We start from the raw sequence: 16,224 nt of genomic DNA on the forward strand, positions 1-16,224 counted from the left end.
AATGGTAAATGAATATTATTTAGTTACCGTTTTGATATTATTATTATTATTATTATTATTATTATTAATCATCGATATTATTTAGAATTTAATAATTATCAATTTTTTTGCAGGCTAACAGGAATTTGTTGCCTAGAAAACTCGATCTGTCCGATACCTTTAACAAGGTCGTTGCAGCGGCACTGGAGTTTATTGGGTTTCAACACGTTTCGCGAGTAGGCGAAATGAGAGGTCATTCTGCACTACTGAGTGCCTTGGTGGAACACTGGTGGTCGGAGACTCACACATTCCATCTTCCGGTCAGTGAAGTCATGGTGACGCTGGAAGATGTGGCCTATATTCTTGGTCTCCCGATTAATGGGGAGGCCGTTACAGGTAGATCAGACAGCAGTCACCAGTTTTTGGTGGAGAACTGCATTGCGTGTTTTGGTCGGGAGCACGGTCCGCAAGATCACGTGTTGGGGAAGGTTAATATTGCATGGGTCTGGTGGTGCAGAGATAGCGAGCCGTGTGATACTCAGAAGTCGGATGAGCGGTACGTCCGGGCGCATATTTTCTACGTGCTCGGAACAATTGTGTTTACGAATAAGTTGACCACTTCATTGAACTCGAAGTTTCTACTGCTACTTCGGGATTTCCACCGGATATCATCATATAGTTGGGGGCAGCCAGTCTGGCACACCTATACAGATCGTTGTGTCGTGCATAATGATACAAATGTAAAGAGATGGATGGCCCACTGACACTGCTTTTTGTTTGGGCGTGGGAGTGTATGCTGCTCCTGGCACTTATACCCCGTGATCAGCTCGGTAATCTTGGTATTCCACTTGCGCGACGATATTGGTTTTTATTGTTATTGTTATTGTTATTATTATTATTATTATTAATGTTATTATTACTATTATTATTATTATTATTATTATTATTATTACGCCGACATATAAGATATATACGGAGGCCAAATGCGCATTTTAGGCGAGGACTCAACGACATGGGACTTGACGATGTAAGTTGTAACCAGTAACGACCAATATTTTTATTCAGAAGAATAATTTTTATAATCGGCTTCTTTGTAACTAATGTGCAGTTCATATGGCGGTCGTATACGGGAGTGGGGGTTCCTGATGTCCTCGCCACCCATTTGGTTATCTGCTCCACCCAGTCGGCGCTAGTGTCATTTGAGTGCATAGAATGGTACCCAGCAGACCGAGTTAGACGACAGTTCGGGATGCAACAGCTTCTACCAGACCCTGCAGTTTCAGGATCCAGCATATGCCCAGCAGTTTCAGGATATGGCATACGCCCAACAGTTTTCGGATCCGGCATATGCTCAGCAGTGGCCTGCATATCAACAGCAGACACCATATATACCGGAACCATAACCAACTCAGGCACCATATATACCGGAACTACAGCCAACTTAGGCACCTGAGCCCTACATACTACATCTAGTAATTTCAGCCGAGGGTCACTTTAGCCCGTTGGGTGGATCTGACACTATTAGCTTCTCTGAGGTCTTGAGAGATTCAGATTATTTATTTCCGACGGCACCACAGGAAGAGCCTGCTACATCGTAGCAGTCTGCGGGTCGTCACGCCACTTCAGGTCATGCCAGTGACTTCGACTTTGATCAGTCGACAGGTCATGTAGATCCGCTCAGTCCTTCCGCACCACCACGCTCTTAGTTGTTTGATTTGAATGAGTATCCGCAGCAGGAAGAGGGTGATTTGGGATACGACTTGCAGCACTGGTATGATCTTGGTGGAGCGAATGGTCCGGGGATGAGTGGTTCCGGTTTGTATGACACCGGTGGTGCGAACATGACAGATTTTGGTGCGAGCAGTGGGCTGGATGCCGGTGTGTCTCAGGGTCATCCATATAACTTACGGACACAGACTGTGCCTACGAACAAATACACCCCTTCCTTGTATTCAAAGAAGGCACTGAGGTAGTAGTTTGTTGCAGTTGATCTTGTATTCTATGTTGTATTCAGATTTGTATTCAGTGTGGTACCGAGTATTTAGATGATTATGTTCAGTATTATTATTATGACATATTTAGCCTTGTTCTCGTATAACTCTGTTTGAGATTATCATGTTGTACTTTTGGAATGAAATGTTTATTTATTAAAAAGTTACATAACGAGGTTAAATACTTCATTTATTATAAATTGTTAACTAGGTTAAAATAAATGACGAGGTTACATAAAAAGTAACATATAATTGTGAAGTACGTCATAACAAAGTTACATTGAAAAGCTTAATAACTAATGACCTCTAGCGGAGCTTGGACCTGCGCACTGAGGACTTCGGCTGCGGCTATGTCCCTCGCGTCCACATATAGTGCACTTGCAAGGACCACGCATATCCCGCGAATCCATCTCATTTAAGTAGCGGGTTGACTTCGGTATTTCTTTCGTCGCGCGCCTCAATATCCAGTTGGCAATCACCTTCGCTCCTTTGTATCTATCCCATGTAGATGGGTCACCCATAGGAACAAATTCGCCTCTGTACACCTTCCGAATTTCAGATACCTTATACACGTTATGCACGTACACTTGCCAATCAAGACGCTGGTTGGCACAACATGCAAGTACGTGGCGACATGGGAGTCGCTTGACCTGGAAATGGCCACATTCGCAGTGTCGTTGCGCAAGGTTAACAGTGTAAATGGTACCATCTTGCATTTCACGAACCTCAAACATCTCGTTGCGCCTGTCGAACCGGTTGACCACAACGTTTCCTGCACGTTGGAAGCTTTCTTCAACTCTCTTCATTGCAAATTCTGAATACGTGAATCCGTTACGGAGACGCTCATGAGCCTCAGTACTCTTCCGAGTAAACAACTCATTCAGCCGATAGAAAGTTGACCGGACAAGGGCAGTCACAAGAAGGTTGCGTGCACCCTTTAGGACAGAATTTATGCACTCTACCAAGTTTGTCGTCATATGTCCCCAACGATGACCACCATCGAATGCCAACACCCATCTCTCAACACCGATCTCATCGCACCATTAAGTATATGCCTCAGCCCGCTCTTTAAGCCTTTGGTAGTTTTGTTGTACTCTTGCTCCATCCTAGAATAGCCTGTAGAACAAACTATTTAATCATAAGCAGATGCCACAAATTTACTATGAATAGAACCATAACAGCGAGTTGAAATACCTGTGTTCACCACAAGTTTATGCAAATATGGAGCCTTGAACCTCCTTAAGAAGTTGGACCCGATGTGCCTGATGCATGACGTTAGAACTTTGTTATGTCGATATAGAAGCATCAATAAAGCCGATCGTGAGTATAGTCAAACCGACACACAAAATTCACACCAAACAATTCTACAATCTATAACCGAAAGTATGAGTCCCGAGTCGTCTTCCCTAGGAATTGCCTTAGAATGTACATCATTGATTAGGAAGTTCTTTGTGGTTTTGAGAGTTGGTGTAAGAAATTGAGCTAACAAAATGAACAACAATCAATTATGGTAGAAGCCTTGGCCAAGGGTGAGCATTGGAGGTTCCATCACTATAACCCCCATCAATTGTATCAACAATCAATCGTTGCTTCACTTAGTCAACTCCTAAGCATGGAGGAAGATTTAGTGAAGATAATTAACTTGAATCACAAGTCCTAGCCTAACCTCAAGGGAGTCTAAATTGAGTGACACACAAGTCAATTAGCAAATCTCAATTGAGGATTAACAATTGATGTTGACTAGTCAAGTATCTCCAACAACTCAACTCCTAAGCCAAGTAAGAAGAATTTACTCCATAACTAGGATTGGCATTTCCTCAAACAATTGGTGAGCAATAGTAAGAAACATTAGAAAATTGAGAAAAAAAAGGAAGTGAACTCAAGATGTCTATTTCAATCAATCATTAACAATCAAACAACTAAATGCAATTCATCAATTCATTTATCAAAATCAAACTACAAAGTCATAAGATCTAAGATTCAAAGCAATTGAAGCAAAAGAACACTAATTGAGAAGAGAGAAGTAGAATTACAACTTGAATTAAAGTGGAAAATGGAGTAACAATGGATCTCACCAAAGGAACTTAAGAGAAATTGAAGTAGAGAGCAAACCCTAGAGAGAAGTTAGAGCTTCTCTCTCTAGAAATGTAACTAACTTCCAAAAATATCTAGAATGAGTGTATAATGAGTGAATGCCCCTTGATCTCTCAAGCCTTGGTCTTCTTAAGCTTGTTCCAGCCAAAGTTCTGCTCTAAAACAGGGTTTGAAACCCCCTAAAATCGCTAGTCACGTTTTCTCTTTAAAATCATGTGCGGACGTCGACGCGTACGCGTACTGCATCACTATCCACGCACAGGCGTCAAGCGTGCGTGCGCGTCCATGAGGATTTGGCTCAGCTGTGTAAACGCGCCGGCTCAGGCATTTGGCTTCCTTGCGCCGATCTTGTAGCGCGCATCCGCGCGTACGCGCAAGGTACGCATACGCGCCGTTGCTCAAGCTCTAAAGCTCCATTTTTCCATGCTCCTTCCCTTTATGCATGCTTCCTTCCCTCTTTCTAGGCCACCCTTGCCCTATAAGCTCTGAAATCACTTAAGAAGCGGATCACGGCATCGAGTGGTAATAGAGGGAGATTAAAATGTGTCTAAATTAGTGTAAAAGAAGCATGTTTCCATTTCTGAGGCAAAGTTAGGAAAGGAACACAAAATCATGCATTTTTATATAAATAAGTGTAGAAGATCATTGATAAATTCCCAAAAATCCATGCAAGATAAACCCTAAAATGGGATTTATCAATGCAGTACATGTGCCACACCCTTGGTGGTGACATATCTCCGTAAATTGGTTAGGAAAAACTCTCATGCGTCTGCTGTCTTGCCCTTGACAATCACAAATACAATAGACACAATGTTTTGATTCCCATCTTGTGCAATCGCTACCAGAAGTGCACCTTTATATTTTCCGTACAGGTGCGTGCCATCAACCTGCACCAGTGGCTTGCAGTGTCTGAATGTTACAATACACGGATAGAAACTCCAAAAAAACGCGGTGCAGAACTCTTACACCTTGAATCTCCTCACTCTCATGGTAAACAGAGAGTGTTTTAATTTGAACACGAGACCTTGGCATCTTCACTGTCATTGATTTCAACCATACTGGTAGAGTTTGGTAAGAAACTTTCCAATCATCGAAAACTTTTGCGACAGCTTTCTGCTTTTCCAACCAAGCTTTTCGGTAACTCACAGTGTAGTTGAACCTGCCTTGGACTTCTGCAATAACAGACTTCACCTTTATCGATGGGTCTACTTCGACCAACGGCCTAATGGCATCTGCAATTGTATCCGAGTCCAACTTGGCATGATCTTGTGAAATTGTGCCCACGGTGCACGTGTGCCTACCATTGTATCTCCTGATCTCCCAACAAGCTTTTTTTTCGAATCAAGCTAGCTCGGATAAGCCAGTCGCACCCTGCACCATACCCCTTGCATTTCGCATAGAATGTCTGCGGCTCAGACTCATACACAGTGTAATCAATTCCTCCAGAGATGGTGTAGCTTTTGATTGCAGATATCACCGACTCTCTCAAACCAAATTCCATTCTGACCCTAAACTCGCCATCTTCTGCCGCAGCGTTGCCTTCACCTATGATATGTGCACCACCATCAGTGAGACAAGGCAAATAAAATAAGAACTATAGAAAACTTGAATTAATAATCATAACATACCCGTATTCACATACTCAGGAAATTCTGGGGCATCCATGGCTTCGAGATCTAGAGTCTGCATAAAAGACGGAACACCAAACAGGTGCTGGCTTACAATCGCATTTGCTTCAATTTGCACCGCTGGATTGCCTGCCAAGTCTCTGTCATCATTTTCGTCATCAACTTCATAGTTAGCTTCGAATTCCTCTTCAGCCCACCAAATACTTATACAGGATTCCTGTATAAAATGTTGCTCACCCTTTCCGAAATGTGGCTTTGAATGTTATTACAAAGTCCATTTTGCAACTCTACAAAACTCATGGTACATGGAATAGCAAATGACAACGGACATTCACAAACAAAAGTTACTCCCTCATGTGTGTTTGGTATGACCTCACCGTTATAATATATTCACAAATTTGCAATATTTTCCATAACTGCAAACTCACCTAATCCGATTTTTTGACACACCTGACTGCCAAAAAAAACTCAGAACTACGACATATGTGTAAGAAAGAAGAATGCAATGAGTAGAAATGGAGTAAGGCAAAGTAAATGAGAGTGTTGTTTCATATTTATAGGCCGTACTCTTATTTAAAATATTTTTTTAAACAAAACGCAACATGCGTTTTTAGTTTCTCAACAAAAAAGGCTAACAGCCCATAAAACGCAACATGTGTTTATGAAAAAAGCTGACACAAACCACATCAAAATGTAGCCTACGATTGGCTTTAAAGGGAATTTAAAAAAAATTAAAAATTTTTGAAAAAACAAAATGCATGCTGCGTTTGTCTTTTTCTCCCAAACAAAAAAAATAATAAAAACAAAGCTAAACGTTACCTACGTTTTGAGTAAGTTCCATAATAGAGAAAATATTGGTCATGCATCCATTTCATTGGACAACACCAATAACAAATCCATAATGAAAAAAATGAGCCCCAAAAGTCCAGGGAACGCCATTGATCATATCAATGAGAAATAAAATTGTGTTATCTGAAGTTAAAGGACCATTGTTTCGGTGTAAGGTCCTTGATAAATAACTAATAAATATATAAGAACCTATTGACAATGCAAATAGCATCCAAGAACAATTGATATATCCATCTATAAGAAGTTCCAGTTACGACATTATCATCAGCAAGCTTCCTTTCTTCACTCACTTTTCAACCTAATCTTCCTAGACTAACTACTAACACAAGTGTTGATCATTTTTTTTCATTTTTGCATTCTCATGCAAGAGAATTAGCAGAGAGCTATCTCCCAAAACTTGCAGGTTCTTTAGTCTCTCCCCTGCATCAATATACAACTCTAAGTTTAAAGATCTATATATCTTACTTTCGTGTGTGTGTGAGATTCACGTATTTCAATTCCAATCAACTGTTGACGTCAGCTACGGCTATGGCTGCTACTGTCTCCCCAATGATAAGCTATAAAGTATTAATCAACTTTATCAGATAATAATGATTATTGACCTAAACATCCAATTTGCAGAAGTTACTAGAGTCTAGAAGTGGCATTTTTCTTTTTGTTAAAAAAAAGCTAAAACAATTATGTAATTTATTTTTATTATTTTCCTTATGTATTTTGTACCTTTAATTATTTATTATTATTATAAAAATTTATTGTAAATTTAAATGTGTTTTTTGTTTAGAATTTTGTATTCTTTCTTTTTAAATTTCAGGATTTCTACCAAGCTTAAAGTTAAACCAAATTTAACATCATCTCTTTTTAGTAATATAAAATAGCATAAATAACTTGCAGATCAAACTTAGACCAATTAATAAATATTGCAGGTCTGGAATGCTTTTATCACGCATTATTGGTTTATTAGAACAATTTAATTGTATACTCGTGACTCGTTCTTTCTTGGAGCGAACTCAGCAAAAGTACAAAATAGCTTTAAAGAAAGTTCAACACATGAAGTGGAGCAAACAACTTACAGAATCATGAAAATAACAATAAGACCAAATAACTCTTATGTCATTTTTGACATAGTCATCAACAACATAAGTTAAGAACTACACCAGTCCTTAACAGAATAGAATGATTTAACAACACAATCAGCCATGTCTGTTGTCTTATTTCGAATATAGCATCATTTCTATGTAACCATACATTCCATATAATTGAGAAGAATCTAATTTGCCAACACTTACGCATCTCTGTTGTCAATGGTATAGTTCGTTAGCTCTCAAAGTAGTCTTTTAAGGTACCTGGTATAGTCTACTCTCGTCCAAACTCCTTGATTCATGCGCACCACACCTGACAGGAGTACTCGCAAGTAGCAAATAAGTGTAGCAGAGTTTCAACATCTTTCTTGCACAAGACGCACATGTTATCATTCCCTTCAATGATCCCGAGCCTACTTAGTCGCTCCTTTGTATTTACCCGGCCTACTAATACAAACCAGGTAAACAACTCTACTTTAGGCGGAACCAAACCTTTCCAAATTTTTTTTTGTGAATTTGTAGCTTAGGACGTCATCAGCCATAGTCTGTTCCTGCAAAACTTGAACAAAGGAGTTAGATGAATAAACCTATTCCTTGTCAAATTTTTACATCACTCTATCTTGCACATCTGCTATTAATCTAACAGACTGTAAGACATGAAGCATCTGATCCAATGTGTCAACCTCGCACTGGCGGAGGTCCCTCCTCCATTGGAAGTTCCAAACTCACTCTATCCCATTCCAAAAGTCACAATCCCCAATTACTGATCCTTTTTTGTTTGAAATTAAGAAGAGTCTCGAAAAGGAGCCTTTTAGCTTTTTCAATTGGAGCCAAGTATTTTTCCAAAATCTAGTGGATCTACTATCCCCTACCTCCATAAATAGGCCATTAATCATCTTCTGTCGGGCCTGTTGGTCTTTTATTCACAACTGATATATGTCTCTCCACGGGCCTCCTCTCACTGGTAGAGATCTAAAAAGCTTCACCAAAACATGCTCCCATCAGGCATATATAATAAACTAAAAATATACATTATATATGATCATCATCATCATTAGGTGATATTTTATTGTTGGAAAAAATTAAGGTTCAAATAAGAATCTGTCTAATAGTGGAAGTACCAAAATAACTTTTTGTGACCTGTGTAATTAAGTGGACAACACAAAAAATACTCCAAATAACAAGTTTAATGGCAGAAATTAAAAGATCATACGCCAAAATTTTTATCATGAGAAAATCCCCTAAAAAGGGACAAAAAACCTACGGAATCTAATCTAATAAAATCTTCCACTATCAAAATAATGGGTATACAATCAGTCTTTTTAATAGCACTATGGCATCTCAACAATAAAAAAATACATGAAGGTTGTAGAAGACTTAAAAAAGGGGTTGAATCTATGACCTTCTTTTGAGTTACTGAACGGACCCTTTTAAAATAAACTTGCAGTCTGAATCTATTGAACTTAGCAGCGGAGAATTTATAAGACAATTTTATTTTGTCTAATGAATGTCAGAAAACAGGACAGGGCAGAGAAGAGAAAAGCTAACACCATCATGTATCCTGGTTCAGTTGCCTTGTGCTATGCAACCTACGTCTAGTCTCCACCACAACAGTGGTGGAATTTCCGCTATAGTTAAAGTATTACATACACTAATTCCAAAGGATTGACACAATTCTTTCACTCTCAAGTTCTAACCTAACTTGACTTGGTTATGCTAATACCTAACTATTAATTCTTAGTGCTCACCCAACTAAGAAAGGGGTATCTCGCAGGTACAAGATACAAGACACAAAATCATCCTAAAGAAATATAAAATAACTCTAGGCTTTTTACTCAAGTGTATCACTCAGCCTCTTTCACTCATTGGCTTTTACTTGAGTTCTCTCAATATGCCTTTTCATTCAAGAAATTACAGAAAGATAAACATTGAAAAGTAAAATACAATCTGTAAAATATGAAGGAGATTGACTTTTCAACAGTCTTTTTGCTATGTGATCAACCAGATTTGCTAGCTTCTGATTCAGTTCTTCATTCTGGCAGAATGCTCCTTTGACTAAGAAACACTGTCCAGTTAGATGAACTTCTTTAGAGAGCTTTTTCACAGAACAAAACCTCAATACACTGGGTTATCTCTCCTTGGCTTCTAAATGGTGAACCAACTTTTTTTGTATCTCCTTGCATGTTGCTCTTTCCTAGGTCAAACCTTGAGCTTTGTGCTTCACTAACTCAGCCGTTCACTTTCTTCCATTTTTACTCAAATTAGGGACTTTGGTTCTAACCTCTTTTGTTGATCGAAGGCCTCAGGACAGCAAAACACCAAAAGTCTTCCAATATTAATTTAGATCTGAACCATTGATATGCTACTTGGTCCCCAAGACATACCTGTGATCGTAGATGCACAGCAGTGAAGAACAGACAACATCTTTCCCATGTATCCTAATATGGAGTGGTAGAGAGTTGAAGATGAAGAGAAAAAAATGAGGTGCATGTAGAAAGAAATAAAATCATCTTTAGCCTTTGATCTCTTCTTGATACAGATTGATGTGGGTGATTAGACTTCTACCATTTGCTTAATCTTCTCTTTCTTGCTTCTTTGGTGAATAGTTTAGGGAAAAAGCTCTCTCTCACTTCTCTGATTTCTAACCAAGAGGGAAAAAGTGTACGTTGCTTTTGGTGAAAGCACATGGGAGGGAATTGCTTGCTATCGGACTTGGATCGGGTTTTTTCACTTTAGGCCGTTGATTCCCTTTTTGCTTTACTCATTGGAGAATTCAGCTTGTGAGGGATGACTTGGGCTTGGATTGAATTCACTTACCTTTCAGCTCATTTTTGAATTTCTTTGTCTATTTTTCTGGGCTGTTGCAATATGGATTTTTGGCCTGCAACACTCAACAAAAACAATTAAAACTAATTGGGTAATTAGCCTAATAATATAATTTTTGTCATCATCATATATGTTAGTTAATTTCTTAACTCAACAATACATCATCAAAACTGATGGAATCAATATAAACCCTTTACAAAGTGGGTATCTCAAATCAGACAAAAAGAAAAGCAATACAACTAGCAAGTTATATTCTAATGTTCGTGTCTACACTAAGAACAATGTACTAAAATTTCATAAGAAATGGAGTAAGTTTATGAGTTTAATAGGAACATATTAGAACTGCTTTTTCCTCTTTTTCTTCTTCTATTCTTGTCGACGAAGCTCTCTGATGCGCGGATAATTTATACGCTTTTTGGCATTATTTTTAGGTAGTTTTTAGTAGGATCTAGCTACTTTTAGGGATGTTTTTATTAGTTTTTATGCAAAATTCACATTTCTGGACTTTACTATGAGCTTGTGTGTTTTTCTGTGATTTCAGGTATTTTCTGGCTAAAATTGAAGGACCTGAGCAAAAATCTGATAGGAGGCTGAAAAAGGACTACAGATGCTGTTGGATTCTGACCTCCCTTCACTCGAAATAGATTTTTTAGAGATACAGAACTCCAAATGGTGCGCTCTCAATTGCGTTGGAAAGTAGACATCCAGGGCTTTTCAGAAATATATAATAGTCCATACTTTATTCGAGTTTAGATGATGCAAACTGGTGTTCAACGCCAGTTTCATGCTGCATTCTGGAGTAAAACGCCAGAAACACATCACAAACCAGAGTTAAACGCCAAAAACACGTTACAACTTGGCGTTTAACCCCAAGAGAAGCCTATGCACGTGTAAAGCTAAAGCTCAGCCTAAGCACACACCAAAGTGGGCCCCAGAAGTGGATTTCTGCACTTAGACTTATTTCTGTAAACCCTAGTAACTAGTTTAGTATAAGTAGAACTTTTTACTATTGTATTAGGAGTCTTGGTCATCTTGGTTCCCTCTCTGGGGCCGGAACCAATGAACACCTTTATCGCTTATGTATTTTCAACGGTGGAATTTCTACACACTATAGATTAAGGTGTGGAGTTTTGCTGTACCTCGAGTATTAATGCAAAGTACTATTATTCTTCTATTCAATTCACGCTTATTCTTATTCTAAGATATCCATTCACACCCAAGAACCTGATGAATGTGATGATTATGTGACGCTTATCACTATTCTCACTTATGAACGTGTGCCTGACAACCACTTTCGTTCTACATGCAAATAAGCTTGAATGAATATCTCTTGGATTCCTTAATCAGAATCTTCGTGGTATAAGCTAAAATCCATTGGTAGCATTCTTGAGAATCTGAAAAGTCTAAACCTTGTCTGTGGTATTCTGAGTAGGATTCAGGGATTGAATGACTATGACGAGCTTTAAACTCACGACTGTAGGGCATGGTGACAACGCAAAAGGATAGTAAATCCTATTCTTACATGATCGAGAACCGACAGATGATTAGCCGTGCGGTGACAGCGCACCTGGACCATTTTCACTGAGAGAACGGACGGTAGCCATTGACAACAGTGATCCCCAACATACAGCTTGTCATGGAAAGGAGTAAGAATGATTGGATGAAAGCAGTAGGAAAGTAGAGATTCAGAAGGAACACAGTATCTTCATGCGCTTATCTGAAATTCCCACCAATGAATTACATAAGTATCTCTATCTTTATTTTATGCTTTATTTATCTTTATATTCGAAAACCATTATAACCATTAGAATCCGCCTGACTGAGATTTACAAGATGACCATAGCTTGCTTCATATCAACAATCTCCGTGGGATCAACCATTACTCACGTAAGGTTTATTACTTGGACGACCCAGTGTACTTGCTGGTTAGTTATGCGAAGTTGTGAAGAATGTGTGTGAACCATAGTATTGTGCACCAAATTTTTAGAGCCATTGCTAGGAATTGTTCGAGTTGTGAAAAGTATGAGTCACAATTTTGCCTATCACTCTCCTCTCTCTATTTCTTTTTCTTTTCTTCAAGGATTGAATTAATCAATCTCTCTCTTTTCTTTTATTCCACACAGGGCTTGTGCCATTCCTTTTACTTTCTTTCTTTCATCAACAAACCTCCCTTCACCTATTCATGTGGGATAGGCTTTTTCATTAAGTCCATTTTTTTAAGAAGAATCAAACTTTACTGCAAATAAACTCTTAGTCATCATATCTGAAGCATTATTATCAGTAGGATCTTCTCAAGTGCATATGACTTCATCTCAAATATTTGACGTATCCAATAACACCTGTGATTCGATCTTGATAGAGTAAAAGAGAATCAAGAATCTATTAGAATAACAGATTTTGTTATCAAGTAGTTTTACTTTGAATACTTAGAAGTAGTTAGTTATAGATAGATTGGGTTAAGACGTTATATATAACTTGTACTACTCTGAGAGAACAGAATGAAATTCCAACAATTTAATATAACACTGCACTTATCAATTCTCTTATTTTTTTTATTTTTCTCTCTTTTGTTCAAGGAAGTCATCCTCATTTACATGGTATCTAGAGCTGCATAAGATCTATGGCGGAGATAATTCCTCTTCCTACTACCACCATTACCAACAAGAATTTTCTTTCCTTCTCAATATTGGATAAACTCGAAAAGAACACTTTTCGAACTTTTGAAAAAATTAGTTCTTCATACCATTGAGGGAAACAGTCTTGAAGAACATATTCACCAAAGCAAGATTCCTCCACAGTTTTCTATGGATACTGAAAGAGAAGCTGGGACTGAATCAGCTAAGTACAAGGAATGGAAAGCACATGATCATTACTTAATGACATGGCTTCTAACTTCCATGGATTCTACATCCAAGAATAAAATACTGGCCTGCAAATTTGCCTATGAAATTTGGAAAAAGATTCATGCTCATTTTGCAAAGGTTTCAAAAATTAAGATCACTCAACTAAGAGTCCAACTGAATCAATAAAGAAAGGAGGTTTACTGGCACAAGATTATCTTTTAAAGATTCGGAAGATTGTGGATGCACTTTCTTTAATTGGCTATACCCTCTCTCTAGACGATCATGTTGATGCTATTACTCAAGGTTTAAATAAGGAATATGCACTATTTCTCTCATAGGATCCTTATCCAGATGCTCAGCTTGTGAATCCTGTGAATCCTTTGGTAGAGTAATTTGAACCACTTGGAGAAGAGTTTGTTCAAGTCATGGCTGAAAGTAGATGACTTAGCTTCTAGTTCATCTGAGGAGAGTGTAGTTAAAGAAGGAGGAGAGCCGGAGCCTTATCCAACGGCCACCTATGACATGTCATGAGGTAACATCTATATATTTATATGTTTTTTTTTTTCTCTTTTGATAATACTTTTATGAACAGTAAGACTTTTACTATCTATAAATGAGTCTCAATTTAATTAGAAGTTTTTGTGTAAGCTAGGTCTTGGAATAGTATACCTATAGTAAAGTCATTTTAATTTTTAAAAATATCTATGAGATCTTTTTAAATTTAGTTTGTATTCTTACACTTTATTACGTTTATATTTAGTAAAGTCATTTTAATTTTTAAAAATAATTTTATTAGATATTATTGTTGCAACTTATACTTATTTAAAAAATATTTTATTCTATCAAATTGTTATAGCTTTTGAAAAATATCTTCCAAAAATTACTTAAAAAAGCCAAACAACTTATTCACCCTTAATATTATAATATTATTTTTTATACATTTGTCGATATAAAAATAAATTAAAATAATCTAATCACATATTCATGCTTCGATAATAATATTATGTAAAAGTAATCTAGTTAATTAGCTTCTGATTAAATATTAATTTTGCGTAAATTTTTTAAATTTACGAAAGAGATGATGAGAAAAGATGATAACGTGTATATCAAGCTCTTAAAGAATGCAAGTAAAATTTGTTACCTAGATTGTTTTTATCAATAGTAGATGTAGACTTATTTGTTATAATTTTTGTAGTAAGAATACAAAAGGAGTATATAGTATATAAAATGTAATAACTCAACAGATATTCTTCAAGAGATTTTTCATTCTCTTCAATAATGAGAAGAACTTATTTTTCTCCTTCTCTTAATCACTTCTGCTTCATTAAACTATCTTGAATAGCTTAGGACATGAGATTTTTGTCATAGTGCAATAAGCGTGGAGAACAAACAAGCTGTAAATGAAATTGAAAAAGTTGTGAATTGAAATTCAATCGTTGCCAATTTTTTTTTTATTTTCTTTCTTTACCTAATTTTTCTTTTGGCATTTCCTTTTCCTCATTCTTACCTCTTCTTTCAAACTCATTCAATAGAGTTTGATGATAGGCTATTTAGCAAGATTCTTTTTTGGTAAACATAGTTATTCCGATCAACGAGTTGGAAGGTTGAAGATCTGAATCTTTATTACTCTATAATTCATGAATTTCTCAGAATGGCGGACATAAATACCATAAGTTCGATTCAATATCAACCAAACCCCTATTTTTTTCATTCTAGAAAAAATCTAGGTAATAAATGTCGTACAGCTACATTGACATGTTTTCATTGTAGTAAGGTCACACAAAAGATATGTATTATAAGAAGTATAAATAAATTAAAATAATCTAATTATAAATATTATGTAAAAGTAATCTAGTTAATTAGTTGCTGATTAAGTATTAATTTTGCGTGAATTGCCAAATTCTACAAGAAAGATGATGAAAAAAGATTATAACGTGCATAGTAAGCTCTTGAAGAATGTAAGTAAAATTCGTTACTTAGATTATTTTTTATTAATAGTAGATGGAGACTTGTTTGTTGTAATTTTTTAGTGAGAGTACATATAGAGTACATAGTATATAAAATGTGCAGATGTTTTTCAAGTAATTTTTCATTTTTTTTTAACAATAAAAATTTATTTTTCTCCCTTTCTTAATCCCATATGATTTATTAAACCATCAATATCATAGCTTGAATATTATGGTTAATCACAACTAACACTATATTTACTTTTTTTATTATTTTTATTAATCATGAAGAATAAAACTATAAAATACCCATTAGAAGTTCATTGTTCTCTCTCTAAAATCTCAAGACCTTTCACTTGAGTTATTAAAGCCTTGAGTTAAATAGTGTAAAAATATTTTAATCAAATCGCTAAATTATAATTAATTATAAACAAAATAATGTATGTGAGATTAAATAATATCCTAATTTTAATTAAAATCAATAGTTTACGCTTAATTAAAATCGAACTCGTGTTCTTGAATTAAGTTATAATCTTAATATTCCTTCAAATATTTTTTTTCATAAATTATATTACTAAAATATCATTTTTAACATTAATTTAATATTCTATATATTTAGTTAAAAATACTAATTATTATATATTTTTTATTAAAATCAATTGCCTAATTGAGTTAACCTTTTTTCATTAATGTGATTTTTGTTTTTTTAATACAAATAATGCCTATGTTTAATTGTTAAAGGATTAAAACAAATTATCAAATAAATTTTAGTAGTAAAGTAGTATCTAGTTTAATTTTTAATTATTTCTATTCAGTTATTTACGAACGACATTTATTTTAAAATAAAATAAAAAAATTTTAATTTTAGAAAAAAAAAATGAGACCACTTTAATTTTCAGAATTCAATTTGTTTTTTTTTTGTGTTGGGGCAAGTTCGCCATAACCCTCGACGAACTCCTTCATATTGGCCAAGATTCGCTTTATCTTTC

Source organism: Arachis duranensis, chromosome 9 (genome assembly GCF_000817695.3).
Source record: "Arachis duranensis cultivar V14167 chromosome 9, aradu.V14167.gnm2.J7QH, whole genome shotgun sequence".
NCBI lineage: Eukaryota > Viridiplantae > Streptophyta > Magnoliopsida > Fabales > Fabaceae > Arachis > Arachis duranensis.